The sequence below is a fragment of the Giraffa tippelskirchi genome, chromosome 6, assembly GCF_054371585.1.
Source record: "Giraffa tippelskirchi isolate mGirTip1 chromosome 6, T2T-mGirTip1v1.2.pri, whole genome shotgun sequence".
NCBI lineage: Eukaryota > Metazoa > Chordata > Mammalia > Artiodactyla > Giraffidae > Giraffa > Giraffa tippelskirchi.
In genome coordinates this window covers 161,534,339-161,553,356 of record NC_137280.1, presented here as the reverse complement: position 1 = coordinate 161,553,356, position 19,018 = coordinate 161,534,339, and the positions used below count along the sequence as shown (strand labels likewise).

Genomic DNA, 19,018 nt, shown 5'->3' with positions numbered 1-19,018 from the left:
TCTTAGAGATAATTTTGGAATATCCAGGAAAATCAATCAATCACTTAGAAATCTATCTCACAGACATAAAGATTTCTTTACATTATTTGTAAACAAAAATGTAAATTAGTCCAATGTCTATCAGTAGGGAAATGGTTAAGATACTTAGTACTAGCCACACTTAAAACCAGTATCAAAAAGCCAGACAAAAGACATACATACCAAAATATTGATTCATTTTACTTCAAGGGAAATTTTTTTTTAAATTATATGTGTACCCTATATATATACACACACACACACGTTCTGTGCTATCACTTCAGTCACGTCTGACTCTTCACAATCCTATGGACCGTAGCCTGCCAGGCTCCTCTGTCCATGGGATTCTCCAGGCAAGAATACTGGAGCGGGTCACCCTGCTCTCCTCCGGGAGATCTTCCCAACCCAGGGATCAGACCCATGTCTCTTATGTCTCCTGCACTGGCAAGCAGGTTCTTTACCACTGGCACCACCTGGGAAGCCCAAACGTATGTACAAACATATGTAATGCATAACACCTTTATGTAAACATGCGGGTATACACATCCAATATACAGATATAAATAATAATATAACTATGCAAATATATAGAAAAGGTTTTTTAGGATGTCTTCCAAATCCTTTATATTAGGTGCCTAGAGCAAGTCACGGAATCTTATTGCAGGAGGAATAGGGGGTGATGTCAAGGTTTTTTTGCTGCTTTTGTTGCTGTTTTTTACTTACTAGTATTATCCTCAAATATTTTCACTTCTTTGAAAAGAGCATGCATTCTTGCATTACCTTTATGATTTATGTTTTATTTGCCACTTAGCATTCAAAAAATTTACTCAATTAAAAATGTCACAATGTTTAGTTTTATACTTCTTAGCCTAGCTTTTTTTCCCCTATCATTATCCCTATTGCCTATTTAGTATTAAATTATCTGGCTATATTTCAATGGAAGTGAACTGGCTTCCTTTTCTCTATTAAGAAAATACTATAAAGATAGTATAAAATTCAATACCCTCTAACCTGTCCCAAATTTCCTAAACAGACATAATAGAATTTATTTCTCTCTTAAAAAAATTCACAGGGTCTCCTTTCATTTGTTGGTTTAGAAATATTTAGGCATTTGGCAACTCTGTCAGATTTAAGCAAAACTTACAAAACTGATATGGTTTATTCAGAGAACAAAAATTATGCCTTTAGAAACAGAACTGGCTTCATTTTTCCATCAAAGCATACATGCCAACAGAAAATACATTATTTTGCAAGATCCAGAGTAACTGTTACGTGCATCTAAAATATTATTTATTCTTATCTATTTAAATCTTTTCTCAGGGTCAAAGGCATCTTTATATCAAGGTGCTTTTATATATCATTGTTTTGAAGGAAACAGTAAAAGTCAAGTTCCTTGAGAGCACATTAAATTATATGCCAGTTAACAGTCTTAGAGAGATGGCTTAAAAATAAATTGTCCATAATACCTTTTAATAAAGGAGCTAAACACACGTTTTTATTCTGTGTTAAAAACAGAGGCCTGTATGGCACTGTATGGAATCCCATTTGCCAAGTATATTTTGATTAATATTATGCTGGGTAATCTGCTCTACGTGGTCTAGGTTCAGTAACCTCACTGTAAAATAATGAGCCTTCAAGAATAAAAAATATGCTCACTATAAAGTTGCATATTCTGAGAACCCAGTGAATGTATTCAAATGAAATGAAAAAATGAGGTTTTCACCCAGTAAATTTGCTTGAAGTGAAACTTACATTTCTCAATTTGTATTTAGCTGTCAGTTTGTGCACTAAAAACTGGACGAGCTATCAACCTTTTGCATATGTTTTCTATAAATACCTTTTCTTCTTTGATTCAACTGCCACAGGACTCTGCAGAAGTAGTGGTCTTAAGGGAGCTTACAGCAACTGGGAGGCAGCCAATGGCAGTGAGTTCACACACTAAGTGGCATCTTCAGAAAAGGACCAGCACTCATATTTTATGAAATATGTAACATGATTTACCCAGGGTTGTCAGAAGAGATGAATTTCAGCCAATGCAAGGTAATAAATAGTAATATGTGCTGCATACATTTGACTTATAACCCTTGGCATTTCAAAACAAAATTCTTTTGAAAAATTCATTTTATACATCATAAAGTTTTCTATTGTTTTCCAGTTTTGGCTGTCTTTGTCAACAGACTTCTTATGAAAATATCATTTAAAATTGTAAATGAAGCAATATTTTTGAGACTACTCACCTAGGACTTTCTTTCCAGGCAATGCTTGCAAAAGGAAACTTAGCTGTGTAGAAAGTGGTTGGTTCATTAAATCAGAACCTTAGTCAGGGGAAAAAAACGCAGTAAGTTGTTTTCCTTGATTATGGGAAATCTGTGACTAAAGTTTAGCACTATTTTCCCTCATGAAATGTTTAATATCTTTTATAAACACAGAAAATTTATTTTGTTATAATTATTTTTACATATTTGGAGTGAAATTTGAAGGCTCCAATAATGCACAGATATAAATTTTTGATTCAAGGCAGAACACCTTCCATTACATATAGCTTCTCCCCAGGTTCCAAGAACCCAATGAACAGCCTCATTTGCTGTTGTCCAGTGGATAATTGTTACAAAATCACTCAGACAGCCACATCACGGATAGGTTTGCATTTAAGTTTACATTTTATTTTTTTATTTTCTCCCCTCACATAAACATACAACTGTTTAAGATTCTCATATATGTCAATTATAACTATCTAATTAATGTATAGCACCATATTATAATCATATAAAAGATACATAATTTCAAAATATGTTATCCTTATTTCTCTGTGTAAGATTATATATTTTCAAATAACATCCTTAGAGAGATTTCAATATCTGGCTATGTTCATAAAACACAAAACAAGTAAAGGAACACCCCTCAACACATACACTATTTTGCCAAATACACATACACTCTCCATGTAATACAGACACTGCCCCTGAAACTGTGCCTGCTCTTTCACTAGCGATTCTATCCCAAAGTTTCTCCTGACATATCCTTTTGAGTTCACAATGGAAACTTGAAGCTGGCCCCTGTAACAAGGCCCCAGAGACTCTGCATTTGCAGTAGCTCCTTACATCTCAATAATAGAAAACAAGACTTGGGAATAGGTGTATCTTCTCAATCTTACGGGGAGTGTGAAGGCTACTACTTGAATTATTCATTGAGCAGGAAACAGGAAGATTATGTGACCACAGCCCACCTTTGCAACTGAACATTTTTACATCATTATAAAAAAACATGCATTACACATCTGTTATGGTGCTGGACCAGGCACTGTGTAAACTGAATTTATGAGAATTACCCTCCATAAATTTCCAGTTAAGACATAACTGAATTTCTATAAGACAGATAATAAACATATACTTATGTAAATTATACAAATATGTCCATAAATTCGTTAACCAAGGCTTGAGATTTTGTGTTTTATATCAGTTTTTCTAGACCAAAAGGTAGTGGGATGAAGATTTTAATAACTGAGAGAGGAATCAGCACAAAAGTAAACTTCTGCATTCTTCAATCTGAATCAGTCTCCAAGTCCCCAAATTTCATACATAGTGAGAATAAAGTATTTCTAATTCCACCATGGTTACCATGAAAAGGTTTTGATATAAGTCAGCAAGTAAATTTTGTTTAATCTTCAGTAACTGAAGATCTGAGCAAACTCTGGGAGATAGTGAAGGACAAGGGGTACCTGATGTGCTGCAGTCCATGGGATCGCAAAGAGCCGGACACGACTTAGCGACTGAAGGATGACAACAAACAACTGAAGATAAATTGAGAAAGGAAATTAACAAAATTGTGCCTGCGTTCACACTCAGATTGACTAATGATTTTGCTTAGCTAAACATAGATGTCATGTAATGCTGTCCTTCTTCGGAGGACAGTAGAAACTCTATAGCAGCTGTATTCAAAGATCTTTTTTTATAATTTAATAAACCTTTTATTTAAAGTCTAGCAATTAAACCAGATTGCATTTTTTGTTCGCTTACTTTATTTGTAGTATGCTGGGCACTGGAGAAACTGAGACGATGAAAATCTCTGCTTTCAATGAGCTCCTAATCTAATAATCAGAGAACAGCAAAGAATCAGTCAAATAAATAGATAATTATAATACAGTACCTTGCATACAGTGTTAAGAGAATTCAGAGAATATCTGTCTATCTCAGACTGAATATATACAGACTATATCCCATGGGATAATCACAAGTTACAAAGATAGAGTAAAAACCTGGGGATGCAATAGGAGTAAGGGTGAGGAATGGTGGTGAAAAGAGGAACATTTCCAGCACTAAGGACCTTGTGCAAAGTCTAAGAGGCAGAGAAGAATTTTGTCTCTTCTCAGAATTGCTTATGGGGGGAGAGTTAAAGAAGAGTAATATACGGCATTTGTCATCTTGACTATCACAATCGGCACAGCCTTGAAAAGAGTGAGCCTTTATAAAACCAAGAAGACTGCCCTGTTTATCACTTCAAATAGAAATATTAGTAAAATGTTACAGCCGACAATAAAGAATTAGAACGCATTGTTGTTATAAATCCTCCATGTACTTAGATGAATCAATAATCTTATTTCCTGGATATTCCCCTAATCTCTAATGGACAGACTGGCAACTTTGCAACAATGATAGCAGTCAACTTTAGACATACCCTATTGCCCGAATTCCATCACTTACTCCCAGTTTACAAAAAATTACTAATAATTAGAAGAATAACTAAATCACCTCCTACATCAAATACTAAATTATTATGTAAAGGCCATCTTCAGTGAAAGCATTTCAGTTCTGGTGAAATTATTTTAAAAGACCTCAAAATATATTTGGAATGTTCCCAGGGCCAGATTGTAGCAAAGGTTAGAATCCAAATACCTTTCTTTATTGTTCTCCCAAATTTAAAATCCTGTCTGAAGATGGCCGTACCAGGGATTTTTTTTTTTTTTTAAAGGAACACAGATGAAACATCACCTTTGGCCAGTCTGTATATTGTTCTTAGTTAAGTTATGTGTGGTTTGGGTAATGAATCTTCCCTTGTTTATATGAAAGCTTATTGGGAACATAAGCTTTATTTTCAGTAAAACCATAAAAAGGAAAAAACTAACATTCAGAATGGGAATATAATATTTAAACAAAAACATTTCTGCTTTAGCAGAAAACAGCTCAGAAAGAGACTCCTCGGCAGATAGGCAGACATTAGGTTGACCAAAACATTTGTCTGGGTTTTCTGTAAGATGTTACAGAATACTTTGGCCAACCCAATACATTACTATATTACCTCAGGATTAGAACTTCAGGTTCACTAACCCCATGTGAAGCTGAGAAGTTGAAGAAGATAGATCTGAGGGAATTTAAAAAAAATACAACATGGAGAAAATTTAGTTGAGAGAGAGGTTGTGAGACATGGAAAAAAGAAAGGTTCAAAACTCATTAGAAAATTCTAGGAAGAGAAGAAGACTAGAGAAAGAGTATATACAGAATGGTGAAATGGTAATGGAGATTTTCCAGAAAGACATAAACTCAAGACACATGAAGGACAACAACTGTCAAGAAGGAAACATTAAAATTATTTATAAATATTGCCATTTTCTTTTGACTTAACAGTAAATAGAATTTATATTATTGTTATTAAAAGTATTTCAAAAGTTACAATGGAAAGCATTTTCCAAACATTTACAACAGAAAATAGAAAAAGGAAAATGTTTGCAGTAAATGCCATTGTAGTTTAAATGCCACTGCAAATGAAACTGTGGTGGGGGTTAAGTGTGCACTTATTTTAGTAAAGCTTCTTTTTTCTTTCTTTTTTAAAAAAGAGCCAGCTCAGCTAAGAACTGTGTTGTACCTCAACAAATTATAAAACTGAAGGGCTCTTGGATCCAGGGCTCTTTGAAGGAAATAGACTAACCTGATATTGTACTTAGCCACCACAGTAAATTATTTACTTAGGGCTTATGTGGTTTTATGCAGAACATATTCATTCTGAAGATAGGAGTTGCTTATAGGAAAAGGTATATTAAGTCAGAATTTAGGCAAGAAACAAGCGAGTAATATGCAAAATAAAAATGCTAAGCATAGCTAATTAACAACTTAAAATTTTCAGAATGTGAAACTAGATTAAATACTGTAGAGATTTAGCTGAGAAAACTGTATTCTTAACATTATTTCATATCACTTTCTGATGAGTAAATCAACTGAAGCTTATTCATTTGAAGAACTCCATGCCCAAGAGTCTAAAAAATGAACAAGGCAATGTGGAATAAAGCAGGCTCACAATCCAGTTAAGGAAATGGGGCATGATAAAATTAATAAATATAATGTTAAAATATAAGTGTATAATATTGTTACAAATAATAATGCACTTAGTTTTACTGCATGATTGGTTAGAGAATGAGACACTCTTAAATTTTCATATGTAGCATTTAATATTTCCAAATATGATACATAAAACTCATCAACCAGCTTAAGAAGCAAAATAGTCCCCACACCTTTGAAACTTAATGAGTTCTTGTCCCCAATAATGTGTCCCTTCTCCACTGAGATTATCATTATCTCAAAATAAGCTAAAACCTAGACTCATAAATTAGAATAGGTCTATATATCCTGAGAAATTGTCTTTCAATAATAAGTGAAAAAGAATACTTTTAGGGAAATAAAAATTGAGACATTTTGCTAGAATAAGACCTTCACTAAAGGTAATAATAAAGATGGACTTTAGGATGAGAGAAAGTCAACCTAGAAAAAATGATGAGCATATGGGTAAATCTAAAATAATATGGGTAGAGTAAATAATATAGCTGTCTGGTTTAGGAGGTTAAAAAGTATTTAAAAATAGTGAAAAATCCTGGGCAGTAATACCATGTAATGAGAGGAAGAGTGTTTGGAGTTAAAGCATTTTGATCTCTCATTTTAAGAGCTACACTGCATATTGCAAAATCCAACTATATGCTATCTATAATAAACACTAGTAACCACAGTATTGAAAGACAGAAGATAAAAGGATAGGGGAAATATTTCACACCAAAACATAACCAGAGTAACCACAGAAAACCAATACAACCATTTAATTTTATAGAAAACATAAATTTTATGGAAAATAATTAGTAGAACTAAAGAGAAACTACATATATTGATAATATGTTTAATTCACCAAGATACAATATTCCAAACTGGTGTGCATCTAAAACACAGCTTCAAAATATGAAAGAAAAGAAATGAATGACTAGAAAATATTGACAAGTCCGTAACAAGAGAAGTATTTTCCTCTTCGATTTTCTGTGTAAATGCTTGGAAAATGCTTTCTATTATAACTTTTGAAATGCTTTTAATAACAATAATATAAACTCTACTATTAAGTCCAAAATAAAACTTCAGTGATTATAAATAATTTTTCAAATTCTGCCCTATAATAGACTGTTTTCTCTTATGCAATTACAGAATCCAGAAGTCTAAAACGAAGATCATCCAAAGATACTGATGATATAAACGTCCTGACAAAAGTATTAATATTAAAAACATAACTTTTCCCAAGGGATTTGACAAGTATCATATTTGGATGTTTAATTTATTTACCTAGAATTAATGCCTGAATGTGCTTTGTGCTCAGTCATGTCCCATTCTTTGAGACCCTGTGGGCTGCAACCCGGCAGGCTTCTCTGTCCATGGGATTCTTCAGGCAAGAATACTGGAGTGGGTTGCCATGCCCTCCTCCAGGGGATCCTTCCCACACAGGGATCGAACCCATGTCTCCTGTGTCTTCTGCATCACAGGACGACTCTTCACTGCTGAGCCACCAAGGAAGAAAACATAAATAAATATACGATTGTCATAGTGGCCACAGTGCTCCTGTGATATCCTTAGCAAGTTGATTACTTTTTGTCTTTACGGACATGAGAATTTTAAAATAAATGTGCTTTTTAATAGATAATACTACTGTACACCCTAAAATAGAATTATTTCAAATATAAACATGCTGGATATGCTTAATAAATTTACTTTGTTGTATTATAAACACTGAAATACAGGATTTGTTGGCTTTTATCACTACTTATCTTTTTAAGTTATATAATAACATGGTTTGGGAATGATAATAACCATACAAAAACTGAATATAATTGTGGCTTTCTAGTGTCTGGTACACTATAGCAATCAAAAGCAATAGAACTGTTCTCCTTCTTATTGGATGTCCTCATAACTTCCATGCAGATAGCTTTTTCTTTAAAGTTGCAACAATACTGTTTCAATTCTGTTTTACTTAGAAAGTATATTCTATCATATGAGTTGATATATAATCTTGATATTTTAAAACTTTAACTAACATTTCATTCAATGTTCAAAATGTTGAACAAATTATACAGTGTTTTATGTATTGATGGGTTTCACCAGGTGGCACTAGTGGTAAAGAAGCAGCCTGACAGTGCAGGAAACGTAAGAGACTTGAGTTCAGTCCCTGGGTTGGGAAGCTCCCCTGGAAGAGGAAACGGCAACCCACTCCAGTATTCTTGCCTGAAGAATTCCATGAACAGAAGAGCTTGACAGGTTACAGTCCATGGGGTTGAAAAGAGTCAGACAGACTGAGCCACTAACAGCTTATGCAATGATACTAAATTATATTGATACTAAATGTATAAATCTTTATGCATTGATACTAAATTACATTTTCTAATGTCTAATGGAGACAGTTACTTTTTTCTTATAATTTCATACTTTTTTTCTAAAAAAAATTTCAAGTTTATATTTTATGAAGAATCACACTACCAAGTTCAAATCAAATTTTGATGTATTTAAATTGTAATGTTTTCTATGCATTCACTAAAACTGATATTTTTGATAATATAAAATAGCTCTTTCCAGGATTATACTTTATATATCCAACTATTCAAATTTTCATTTAAATCTAAGATAAGATTGTATGGTTTACATTTGAAGTTTTTCCACATATTAAAATTCAATTGTATTGCAAAATATTTCATATATTTGCTACTCTGATGAATCTTTCCTTATTAAAATTATATTTTCTAGCTATTAATTATTGGAGAGGGGATTAAACCAGTCAATTTTAAGGGAAATTTAAAAAGAAATCTTAAAGAAAATCTTAAATTCAACCCTGAATACTCATTGGAAGGACTGATGCTGAGGCTGAAGCTCCAATATTTTGGTCACCTGATATGAACAGCCAACTCATTGGAAAAGTCTCTAATTCTGGAAAAGATTGAGAGCAGAAGGAGAATAGGGTGCCAGAGAATGAGATGACTGGATGGCATCACTGATGCAATGTACATGAACTTGGGCAAACTCTGGGAGATGGTGAGGGACAGAAAGGCCTGGCATGCTGTAGTCCATGGAGTCGCAAAGAATTGGACATGACTGGGCAACTGAACAATAACAATTATTGCAATATAAAAATAGAGGAAATTTCTATCTTTATATTAGGAGGAAATATTTATTAGTCTATCATGGATTTACATGGATATTCTAAGTATATAACTATATTTAAAAGGATATACTATGTACTGATGAAAGAGTTGCTCAACTCTAAACCTGCCATAAAAGAAATGTAAAAGGTTCTTCTCTAAGTGGAAAAGTAGAATCTATAGGAAAAGAAAAACCCCACAAGGAAAGGAAAATATATATAGGAAGGACTGAGAATCAACCACTTAAATAAGCCAGTATGAAGATTGAAAGACAAAAAATTGAAAAACAAACTATAACCATAATAAATAGTTTAGGGGTAAACATAAAACTGTAAAGTATGAAAAACAAAAATGTGAGTGATGGGAGTAAAAAATTCAGATCTTTTAGAATATGGTGAGACTTAAATGACTGCCAGTTTCAAACAGGTAGATATAGTTAAAGGTCAACACACAGGATCCCCATGGTAACTACAAATCAAAAACCTACAATAGATACACAAAAACTAAAAAGAAAGAAACACAGATACTATTATAGAAAATCAGCAAACCACAAGAGAAGACAAAAAAACAAGAAGAGAACACATAAGAACTATAAAATAAGTGGAAACAAAGTAATAAGATGGCAGTAAGGACGTGTGTGTGTGTGTGTGTTAAGTCATTTCAGTCATGTTATAAAATATCTGACATTTGAATTATTAGAAATGACAAGAAAATCAGTGAAGTGATCCTCATATCAGATGAAACAGACTTTAAAACAAAAACTGTAAGAAAAGACAAAGAAGGGGATTATGTGATAAAGGGATCAATACAAAAGAGGATATTACACTCATAAACACAGAGGCACCCAACAGAGGAACACTTCAATATGCAAAGCAAATACTAACAGACATAAAAGAAGAAAGTGACTATACTAGTAGGAGAGTTTAAACCCCACTTACAACAGTGGACAGATCACTCAGAGAGAAAACCAATAAGAAAACATTGGTCTTAAATGACACAACAGACCAGTTGGATCATTCCTTCCAAAAACAGCAAAACACACACACTTTTCAAGTGCACGTAGAACATTTTCTAAGACAGGTCACACGCAAGGCCGCAAAATAAATTTCAACCAATTTAAAAGGATAGAAATTATATTAAGCATTTTTTGTAACCACAATAGTATAAAAGTAGAAATCAATAACAGGAAGAACAAGTGGGAGAATAAACACATGAAGTCTAAACACATGCTACTGAAAAACTATTGGGTCAGTGAAGAAATCATAGGGAAAATTAGAAATACCTTGAAACAAGTGAAAATGGAAACACAATACTCCAAAGTCCACAGGATGCAGCAAAAGCAGTCCTAAGAGGGAAGTTTATCACATATGGATCCTCTTCAAGAAACAAGAAAACTCTCAAATAAACAACCTAACCTACCACATCAAGGAATTAGCAAAAGAACAAAAAGCACAAGATCAGCAGAAAGAGGTAAATAATAAAGACCAGAGAGGAAATAAGTAAAATAAAGATCAAAAAACAATAGAAAAGATCAATGAAACAAAGAGTTAGTTTTTTGAAAAGATAAACAAAATTAATCAACATTTAGCTGGCTCACCAAGAAGAAAGAAGAGAGGAACCAAATAAACAAATAAGAAATGAAAGAGGAGAAATAACAACTGATATCACAGAGATACAAAAAATTATAAGAGAATATTGTGAACAGTTATAGGCCAGCAAATTGGACAACCTAGAAGAAATGTACAAATTTCTAGAAACTTACAAACTACCAAGACTGAATCAAGAAGAAACAGACAATATGAACAAACTAATTAATAATAATGAAATTGAACTTGTAATTTTAAAAAAAATTCCAGCAAATAAAAGTCCAGGACTGAACTGTGTCACATGTTTGTGAACATATATAAAATAACTCATACCTATCCATCTCAAATTAATCTAAAAACCTGAAGAGGACAAAACACTATCAAATTCACCTTACAAGACCACCATTACCCTGATACAAAAACCAAACAAAGATACCACAAGAAAAGAATTATAGGCCAACATCTTTGATGAGTATGGGTCGACTCAGATAATGCTGATATTATTTTGAGTTGATACAGATATTGCTACTATTTCTAAAGGATAATCAAAGCATCAAGATATTAAGACACACAAGTATGTAGAAAATGGAGCCTCTGTTCCTTTAATGTTTTGCTTGCCTTAGGGTCAATTTGTTGTTATTATCAGTGTCAATTATTTTGTTCACAGCCTATAAGCAACTATATCATGTTCTCCCACAAATAACAATCCTTCTAAACATCTAAAAGATATGCACCATGTAGGCCACAAAAGTTCACCATAAAAGTAGTCAGTATATTTATCACACACAGATACACACATACACAGACACACACTTTCTCTCAAACATGTCCATTTATTTTTTTCTTCTTGACTTCTTAGAAAAAAATGATAGCTATTAAACAAGCTATAAATATTAAATTATGTTCTTCAAAAAGAGTGGTAGAAATCTATTTGAAAGTCTGAAATGCATATTGATTATACCTAGAATTGTTTACTGGAGAAGGAAATGGCAACCCACTCTGGTGTTCTTGTCTGGAGAATGCCAGGGACGGGGGAGCCTGGTGGGCTACCATCTATGGGGTTGCACAGAGTCGGACACGACTGAAGCGACTTAGCAGCAGCAGTAGCAGCAGAATTGTTTACACTATTTCCAAGATGATATTGTCTCAAGTAGTTCAGTTAGTAAAGAATCTGCCTGCAATGCAGGAGACCCGAGTTCGATCCCTGCGTTGGGAAGATCCCCTGGAGAAAGAAATGGCAACCCACTCCAGTATTCTTGCCTGGAGAATCCCATAGACATAGGAGTCAGGCAGGCTACAGTCTATGGGGTTGCAAGAGTTGGACACGACTTAGCTACTAAACCACTACAATTGTCTGTCCCAAAAGTACATGGAAGTCCTTATTATCTCTTTTAAAATACATCAAATAATTTTCTGTCATATTATAATGTTTTACTTATAATTATTACTTTGCATATCCGCTGGATATCCGCTGGATCATCGAAAAAGCAAGAGAATTCCAGGAAAACATCTATTTCTGCTTTACTGATTATGCCAAAGCCTTTGACTGTGTGGATCACAATAAACTGTGGAAAATTCTGAAAGAGATAGGAATACCAGACCATCTGACCTGTCTCTTGAGAAACCTGTATGCAGGTCAGGAAGCAACAGTTAGAACTGGACATGGAACAACAGACTGGTTCCAAATAGGAAAAGGAGTACGTCAAGGCTGTACATTGTCACCCTGCTTATTTAACTTATATGCAGAGTACATCATGAGAAACGCTGGGCTGGAAGAAACACAAGCTGGAATCAAGATTGCCGGGAGAAATATCAATAACCTCAGATATGCGGATGACACCACCCTTATGGCAGAAAGTGAAGAAGAACTAAAGAGCCTCTTGATGAAGGTGAAGGAGGAGAGTGAAAAAGTTGGCTTAAAGCTCAACATTCAGAAAACTAAGATCACGGCATACGGTTCCATCACTTCATGGCAAACAGATGGGGAAACAATGGAAACAGTGGGAGACTTTATTTTTGTGGGCTCCAAAATCACTGTGGATGGTGACTGCAGCCATGAAATTTAAAGATGCTTGCTCCTTGGAAGAGAAGCTATGACAAATCTAGACAGCATATTAAAAAGGAGAGACATTACTTTACTGAGAAAGATCCATCTAGTCAAAGCTATGGTTTTTCCAGTAGTCATGCATGGGTGTAAGAGTTGGACTATAAAAAAGCTGAGCGCAGAAGAATTGATGCTTTTGAACTGTGGTGTTGGAGAAGACTCTTGAGAGTTCCTTGGACAGCAAGGAGATCCAACTAGTCCATCCTAAAGGAAATCAGTCTTGAATATTCATTGGAAGGACTGATGCTGAAGCTGAAACTCCAATACTTTGGCCACCTGATGCGAAGAACTGACTCATTTGAAAAGACTCTGCTGCTGGGAAGGATTGAAGCCAGGAGGAGTAGGGGATGACAGAGGATGAGACGGTTGGATGGCATCACTGACTCAATGAACATGAGTTTGAGCAAGTTCCGGGAATTGGTGATGGACAGAGAAGCCTGGTATGCTGCAGTCCATGGGATTGCAAAGAGTCAGACATGACTGAGCAACTGTACTCAACTGATTGACTTTTTTCTTTCAAAATACAGTTCAATAAATTCTAATATATATTGGATTTGTGTAACCACCACCACAGTCAAGGTACAGAACAGTTTCTTCACTATACAGAATTCACTTTTGCAATCTGCATGTAGTTACCCCCTCCTGCAACCTACATCTGGTAACCACTGATCTGTTCTCAAAAACTATAGGGGTTTTTTGTTTTCTTTTTGAAAATGTCATACAAATTGAAACAAACTGCCTAATAAGAACTCAGCCTAATACCTCTGAAATTCACCCAAGTTGTTGGATATATCAGCAGTGTGTCTTTTTTGTTGCTAAGTAATATCCCACTGAATGGATGAGAACATTTTGTTTATCCATTCACGCATTGAAGGACATTTGAGTTCTTTCCATTTATGTTTGTTTTGGTTTGGTTCTGGCAAATATGAATAGAGCTGTCATAATATATTTACACAGATATTTGTGTAAACATTGGTTTTCAATTCTCTAGGTTAAAAACCAAGAGCAGGATAGCTGGGTGAAATGATAAGTGTATGTTTAACTCTTATAAGAAACTTCCAAAATGCTTTCAGAGTGACTATACCATTTTGCCACCAGCAAATGTTATGATCTTCACTTTGCATGATTACCAATATTTTTTTTCCTTAGCCATGATAACAGATGTGTAGTGGTATTTTGTATGCAAAGGTATGTACTAAGTCACTTCCGTCATGTCAGACTGTGCGACCCTGTGGACTGCAGCCTGCCAGGCTTCTCTGTCCATGGGATTCTCCAGGCAAGAATACTGGAGTGGGTTGTCATTTCCTTTGCAGGAGATTTTCCTGACCCAGGGATTGAACCTGTGTCTCTTATGTCTACCTGCATTGGCAACCGGGTTTTTTTTTACCACTAGTGCCACCTGGGAAGACAGTGGTATCTTACCAGGACCTTAATTTGCATTTCAGTAGAGGAATGAGGTGAATGCATCTTGATGGGCCCTTTTTTTGGCTGTCATTGTATCTCCTTTTGCATGTGTTTATTCAAATCCTCTGACCTATTTTTAAATGTATTGTTTTATGACTGTAGAATCTTGAGAGTTCTTCATACATTCAAAATACATGTAATGTGTTGGATATACAATTTACAAATATTTCACTTAGTCTGTAGCCTGTCTTCATTTTCTTAAATTGTCTTTTACAAAGCAAAAGGCTCTTTTAATTTTGATAAAGCCTAATTTATCTTTTCTCTTTCTTTTATGACCCACATTTTCAGTGTCACATTTAAGTCTTCTTCATCTACCACAGGCCACATAGATATTCTATTTTCTTATAAAACTTTTGTAGTTTTATGTTTTACATTTAGATCTATGATCCCTTTCTGAGTGAATTTTTTTGTATAAGTTTAGAGGTTTAGGCCAAGGTTCACTTTTTCTTTCTGTTTCTTTCATCCAAGTCTCTCTTTACCAATGTCACAATACCTCGATAATGGTAGTTTTATATAGTAAGTATTGGGGCTTTGCAGGTGGCTCAGTGGTAAAGAATCTATCTGCCAATGCTAGAGGGGCAGGAGATACGGGTTCAATCCCTGGGTCAGGAAGATGCCCTGGAGGGGAAATGACAACCCACTCCAGTATTCTTGCCAGGATAACCCCATGGACAAAGGAGCCTGGTGGGCTACAGCCCGTGGGGTTGCAAAGAGTCAGACGAGATTGAACGACTGAGCACACACAGTAAGTCTTAAAACCAAGTAATGTGATTTCTCCAAATCTATTTATTTATCAAATACTTTTCACTATCAGATAAACATGTTAAAAGGAAGGAAGGAAGAGAGGGAGGAAGGAAAAGAGAGAGAAAGGAAGGAAGGTAGGCAGGGAGGAAAGAAGGGAAGGAAGGAGAAGGAAAAGATGAGAGAGAAAAAATAAAGAAGGAAGTAGAACCTACTTAATGAAGAATTGAAAATAATTGGAAGGAATGGAAAATAGAAATTCAACATTACAACATCACATTAATAACTGCTCCAGGCAATATCCACTAATGAATGCTAAAAAATTTTAATGGGCAAAACATTAAAGAGGAACAGGATAGTTGCAGGGCTTCTAGGTATCTTCCCCAAACATTCACGTTGTTGTTGTTGTTCAGTAGCTAACTTGTGTACAACTCTTTGCGACCCCATGGACTGCAGCACGCCAGGCTTCTCTGTCCATCACTATCTCACTAAGTTTGCTCAAACTCATGTCCATTGAGTCAGTGATTCCATCCAACCATCTCATCCTCTGTCACTCTCTTCACCTCTTGCCCTCAGTTTTTCCCAGCATCAGGGTCTTTTCCAATGAGTCAGCTCTTCTCATCAGGTAGCCAAAGTATTGGAGCTTCAGCTTCAGCATCAGTCTGGCGAATGAAATCTGACACTGTTTTCACATTTCCCCCATCTATGTGCCATGAAATGCTAGGACCAGATGCGGTGATCTTAGCTTTTTGAATGATGTTGAGTTAAGCCAGTTTTTTCACTCTCCTCTTTCACCTTCATCAAGAGGCTCTTTAGTTCCTCTTTACTTTCTGCCATAAGGGTAGTGTCATCTGCATATGTGAAGTTGTTGATATTTCTCCCAGAAATCTTAATTGCAGCTGTGCTTCATCCAGTCCAGCATTTCGCATCATGTACTCTGCAGAGAAGTTAAGTAAGCAGGGTGACATTATACTGCCTTGACCCTACTCCTTTTGCAATTTTGAACCGGTCTTTTGTTCCATGCTTTCCTGATAGCTCAGTTGACCCACCTGAATCCACCTGCTGTGCAAGAGATCCCAGTTCAATTCCTGGCTTAAGAAGATCCACTGGAGAAGGGATAGGCTACCCACTCCAGTAATCTAGGGCTTTCCTTGTGGCTCAGCTGGTAAAGAATCCGCCTGCAATGAGGGAGACCTGGGTCCTATCACTGGGTTGGGAAGATCCTTGGAGAAGGGAAAGGCCATTCACTCCAGTATTCTGGCCTGGAGAATTCCATGGACTACATAGTCTATGGGGTTGCAAAGAGTCGGACATGACTGAGCGACTTTTGCTTTCACTTTCATTGTTCCATGTCCAGTTCTAACTGTTGCTTCTTGCCCTGCATTCAGGTTTCTCAGGAGGCAGGTAAGGTGGTCTGGCACTCCCATCTCTTTAAGAATTTTCCAGTTTTTTGTGATGCACACAGTCAAAAACTTTAGCATAGTCAATGAAGGAGAAGTAGTTTTTTTTTTTTTTTTGGAATTCCCTTTCTTCCCTTGCTTTTTGTATGATCACAGTATGTTGGCAATTTGATCTCTGGGCATCAACCAACATCAGCTCCAGCCTTACCTGGACTTCCTTCCCAGTCACTCCAGCAGGGCCTTTGTCTCAACCTCTGGCCACATACTGACTGACACATGAAGGCCAGTGAAGGTTTAAACACTCAACAAGGACCAGCACTGGGACAGTCAGGGCACCAGGCATGTTGTCCAGCTACAATGAGTGTCTGAAGGGCATGTCCCTGCTAGCTAGTACCTGACAAAACGTGGTCCACTGGAGAAGGGAATGGCAAATCACTTCAGTATTCTTGCCTTGAGAACCCCATGAACAGTATGAAATGCAAAAAGGTAGGACACTGAAAGATGACCCCTCCAGGTCGGCAGGTGCCCAGTATGCTACTGGGGTAGAGCAGAGAAATAATTCTAGAAAGAACGAAGAGGCAGAGCCAAAGCAGAAACAATGCTCAGTTGTGGATGTGTCTGGTGGTTAAAGTAAAGTCTGATGCCCTAAAGAACAATATTGCATAGGAACCTGGAATGTTACGTCCATGAATCGAGTTCAGTTGGATGTGGTGAAATAGGAAATGGCAAGAGTAAACATCGATATTTTAGGAATCAATGAATTAAAATGGATGGTATTGGGAGAATTTAATTCAGATGACCATCATATCTACTACTGTGGGCAAGAATCCCTTAGAAGGAATAGGGTATCCCTCATAGTCAACAAAAGAATCCAAAATGCAGTACTTGGCTGCAGTCTCAAAAATGACAGAATGATCTCAGTTCATTTCCAAGGCCAACCATTCAACATCACAGTAATCCAAGTCTATGCCCTGACCAGTAATACTGAAGAAGCTGAACTTTTCTATGAAGACCAACAAGATCTCTTAGAATTAACACCAAAAATAGATGTCCTTTTCATCACAGGGGGCTGGAATGCAAAAGCAAGAAGTCAATAGACACCTGGAATAACAGGTAAGTTTGGCCTTGGAGTACAGAATGAAGCAGGGCAAGGCTAACAAAGTTTTGACAAGAGAACGCACTGGTCATAGCAAACACCCCCTTCCAACAACACAAGAGATGACTGTACACACAGACAATCCCAGATGGTCAGTACCAAAATCAGACTGATTATATTCTTTGCAGTCGAATATGGAAAAGCTCTACACAGTCAGCAAAAACAAGACCGGGATCTGACTGTGGCTCAGATCAGCAGCTCTTTATTGTAAAATTCAGACTAAAATTGAAGAAAGTAAGGAAAACCACTAGACCATTCAGGCATGACCTAAATCAAATCCCTTTTGATTTTACAGTGGAGGTAACAAATAGATTCAAGGGACTAGAACTGGTAGACAGAATGCCTGAAGAACTTTGGACAGAGGTTCATAACATTGTACAGGAGGTGATGACCCAAAATCATCTCCAAGAAAAAGAAATGCAAGAAGGCAAAGTGATTGCCTAAGGAGGCCTTACAAATAGCTGAGAAAAGAAGAGAAGTGAAAGGCAAAGAAGAAAGGGAAAGATATATCGGAGTGAATGCAGAGATCCAGAAAACACCAAGGAGAGATAAGAAAGGCTTCTTAAGTGACCAATGTGAAGAAATAGAGGAAAACAATAGAAAGGGAAAGACTAGACATCTCTTTAAGAAAACTGGAGATACCAAGGGAACATTTCATACAAAGATAGGCACAATAAAGGACAAAAATGGCAAGGAACTAACAGAAGCAGAAGAGATTAAGAAAAAGTGGCAAGAATACACAGAAGAAGTATACAAAAAAAGCTCTTACTGACCCAGTTAACCACGTCACAACACCTAGAGCTAGACATCCTAGAGAGTGAAGTCAAGTGGGCCTTAGGAAGCATGACTATGAACAAAGCTAGCGGAGGTGATGGAATTTCAGCTGAGCTATTTCAAATCTTAAAACATAATGCCGTTAAAGCGCTGCACTCATTATGCCAGGAAATTTGGAAAACTCAGCAGTGGCCACAGGACTGGAAAAGATCAGTTTTATTTCCGATCTCAAAGAAAGACAATGCCAAAGAATGTTCAAATTAGTGTACAGTTGCACTCATTTCACATGCCAGCAAGCTTATGCTCAAAATCCTTCAAGCTAGGCTTAAGCAGTACGTGAACCAAGAA

The 19,018-nt window shown here is 36.0% G+C and overlaps 1 protein-coding gene across 1 annotated transcript in view; it reads right to left on the bottom strand.

The window, feature by feature from the left end:
* The window catches only part of LOC145510937 (uncharacterized), a 571,176-nt gene that overhangs the window by 215,068 nt on the left and 337,090 nt on the right, over positions 1-19,018 (bottom strand). Inside the window, exons 7-9 of the mRNA XM_081503112.1 lie at positions 4,035-4,105; positions 3,737-3,808; positions 2,256-2,333 (exon numbers count right to left, since the gene is read on the bottom strand). The gene's annotated coding sequence lies outside the window, so the exon portion shown is untranslated. The remainder of the gene's footprint in view (positions 1-2,255; positions 2,334-3,736; positions 3,809-4,034; positions 4,106-19,018) is intronic.